The following is a 3718-nucleotide window of genomic DNA, read 5'->3' as shown; positions in this document are numbered from 1 at the left end:
GGGGGACGAGCACTTGCATAAATATATTATGAGGTTGTAGTTGTCTATTCTCAAGTACATAGAATTTAGATACCTTAAAATGTATGTGTACAGGCTTTTGCACTTCATGACTTATAAAGCTCTTTTCGTCTAGGTTATACGTGGCGTCGGTTTAACTTGACCGCGTCTCCCTGTCCCTTATTCTTGTTTTTCTAGCAATTAATTAATTAACAGATTAATTGTCAACAATGTATCATCACCTTTACTGCCATGTCATCTTCTCACCTACTGCCATGTCACAGACAGCAGTTACTGCATGGGACCAAAGGGGAATAAAATTTTACCCTACTTTGGTCTGCTGGGCAGTACCCCATTTTTTAAGCTCAAACATGTGATTTCGCAGTTTTAGTCAACATGTTTGCCTATTTGTGTTTCTGTCTGTTTGTCAACCCTACACTCTTTTCTGTGTATGTTACTCTCTAGTAATACTTCTTATCATCGGCATTTATATTACCTATTTCTGTTGCAATTGCCAAAAATCTCAAACTAAAACTGCTACAACTAAGGGCTCTAATGACCCTCTTGTCTCACGACAGAGCATCTTAGGAGTTTATGTGAAGAGCCGACTTCCTCATGTGCTCACTTACCATGTGAGCCATCAGTTACTTATTCTACCTTTCGAAGACACCGAAGAGGCAGTTTTGTTTAGACGACTTACTGATGTAGCAAACATATATGGTGGTCTACTCCTCCTCTGGGCAGCACCGGCACGCATAGTCGATGGACCGCTCTGGCAAGATCTTGAGTCCTGAAGGGCAAACACGTGTCGGAGTCCTAACAACTTCTGCCAGCACCTTCTGAAGAAGTTCTTCACTCTATACGACATTGCCGTATTCCCACCTCGAGGGTCTGGTAGCGTTTCACACTACTACCCACTTGATTCTCTAACTGCGAGTGCCGAGACAAGAAAGAATCAGACTTGCTTAACCTATTATCTGACTGAATCGTTTTCGTATTTTATTACTATTCAATGTTATTGTATGTTTGAACAGTTTTGCTCTTCGCCCTAGCAGTCTATCAATCAATTTGAGGTGTGGGTAGTTGACGGGTGCTCTGATATAGTTAGCTCCTTCTTACTCTCTCTGTAACACCTCTAATCGTCGGCACTTGCATGACCTTATTGTGTTGCAAGTGCCATAAAACTCTTACTAAAACCAAAGTAAACTAAATCTGAAGTACATGTACATGAAATACAGTGTAGTTTTTTGCTATTGTTTTGTTTTTGTTTCTTGGTTGTTGTTGTTGTTGTTTTTAAAATGGATATAATAATATGTACTTGTTTTGTTTTGAATAGTCTTGTCTAATATTTTTATACTTTGCGGTTATCCTTTCCCTTAACCTGTACAAGATCTTGATACCTTGAATCGATCGTGCCTCTAAAACAACCCCGGCACTCACCATCATAATTTAGCTGTGGGAGAGAAACAAATCGCCCACTCTTGAGACCATCAGCAGCTGATCCAGTTCCAGTATATGTGGGCGGTGTGGAGAGGAGTTTTACCTGAACTTGATACATACGAGAAGGACGTCGTCTGGATGGGGTTCTCAAATAACAATAAATGTGGCTTTTAGTGCTACAAGAGCTGTGCCGTCGGCCACCAGCTTGCGTTGGCTGCAAAAAAGTACAGTCTCAAATCCCCTATCTTGAGTAGAATTAATTACGTATCGTTGCCTGTCGTTGTTGTTGTTGTTGTTGTTGTTGTTTTGGGTTTTTTTTCATCATATATTGTCAAATACTACGTACGGAAAAAAGTGCGAGTTGGGATGATTTTGTCTCTTGAAATTCTGGTTGATAAATCCTTCCCAAACGTTTCCACTTTCTTTCATTGCCTTCTAGTATAGTGAAGTATGATATTGCCTTTACGTGCAGCAATGGTGCCGTTCTCAGATGTGTGCGATAAGCGACAGCATATTTAGAGATAGATAGACCATTGCACGATCTAAATAACCTTTTTCGCTAAATAGAAATGACAAATCAGCGACATAATGTTCACCACATCCATGTGTCTTGATTTGTTCAATTCAATTTGAAAGTAGGTTGATTCCAGTCTTAACTTGCAAGTCCACGATCGCCTTGCGCATGATAATCGAACGCGTTTGAATTTAACGCCCAGATTTATAGGTTATACGAATCTTACTGTTCATATTGAACATGGGGATGGGTGGTGGGCACTCTGGTGTGGTTTGGTCTAGTTGTTTTTTAATACTAACAAGCATTTATCGTCCTTATCTCTCCTCATTCTTTTCTTTGTATGCTACTCTCTCGTCTTCGGAATTTTCATAGCCTATTTTATGTTGCAAGTGCAGCAAAATCGTTACTAAAACTAAAACCAAAACATTGAACAAATTTTGTGGGTGGGTGGTCTTTGCTCTGTTGCTGCTTGCTTCTTGTTTCCTATAAAACATATCTTTCTTTTCTTTGTCTTTGACGGTGCAGTAACACATTTTTAATCTTCGGCGCGTATATGACCTTGCTTGTGCCGTGAAACTCACACTAAAGCTAGAACTGATCATAGCTGTTCCTGGTGTCTAGCTCGAGAAGCGTATCCTGAGTACTTCCAACGGGTAGTGTGCATCTCCATACAGTATTGTTGTGTGTTCCTTCCGGGCACGCTACTGTTTGTGACATATCGCATGTCTATTGTATACATACCAGCAACCATTGCAGCCCCAAGAGCCCCAGGGAAGGCACACGAGTAACGAGGTTAACTGGGGAAGAGGAAGAGGGATGGGGGTTCTTTGAGCGTCTAGGGTTACACCTAGGCTATTTTAGATTAGATCCGAAAAAGATTTCAGGTCGAGGACTTAGGGTGTTGAGGTGGGAAAACCATTAGCAATATCCTCTTGTACTAAGTAGTGTTTCTCACTCTGGCGTCATAAAAAAAAAAACAACAACCCACTCCGTCCTCGTTTCATTTCTCGTTACCTTAACCATCTTCCTCTTTTTTCCGTTGTATGCTCGTTTGTTTCTTTTTCTTTCCAAAGATGATTGATTGACCCACTTTTCTCATACAAGTTGCCTTTGGGACCGACTGAGATAGATAGATAGAGAGAGAGTGTGTGTGTTTGTGTGTGTGTGTGTGTGTGTGTGTGTGTGTGTGTGTGTGTGTGTGTGTGTGTGTGAGGGAGAGGGAAAGGGGGGGGGGTAAGGAAGGGAGGGAGGGAGAAAGAGAGAGGGCTTTGACATTCCGCTGATTCGACGCGCAAGCAAGGGATCAGACATAAATAGCTGAATATTGAAAGTTTTCATCAAACCTTCCAAGTCTTGTTTTTAGAAAATCAAACGCGTTTGAGTTTTGGAGGATTTAGTCAAGTTATGCCAAAACTGCAGCTTTCGTCCCTGAATGAAGCCGCCCGCCTTCAAATGTATCAAACCCTTTCATAATATGGACATTTGACAAAACTTTCTACAATGTGTACTCGGTTCCTTCAGCAGTGCGAAATCTGCATAATAACCCCCCCCCACACACACACCCTCAACCCCCGCACCCTCAAGCGCTTGTTTCATTTATCATGGAAACAGCTTGAGTGAGGTGTTGAACGCTTGAACGTATTTTGAGAAAAGAGGGAACTCGTAGCCTTCTTGTTTTGTTTTTTGACAGCATTGTATTTGATATCCTTTTGACTTGCAAAAGGAAAATTAATCACTGCTTTTGAAAGTTGAAATATTTGTTTTGAG

This window comes from Aplysia californica, unplaced genomic scaffold, assembly GCF_000002075.1.
Source record: "Aplysia californica isolate F4 #8 unplaced genomic scaffold, AplCal3.0 scaffold00049, whole genome shotgun sequence".
Classification (NCBI taxonomy): domain Eukaryota; kingdom Metazoa; phylum Mollusca; class Gastropoda; order Aplysiida; family Aplysiidae; genus Aplysia; species Aplysia californica.
This window is presented reverse-complemented; position numbering follows the sequence as displayed.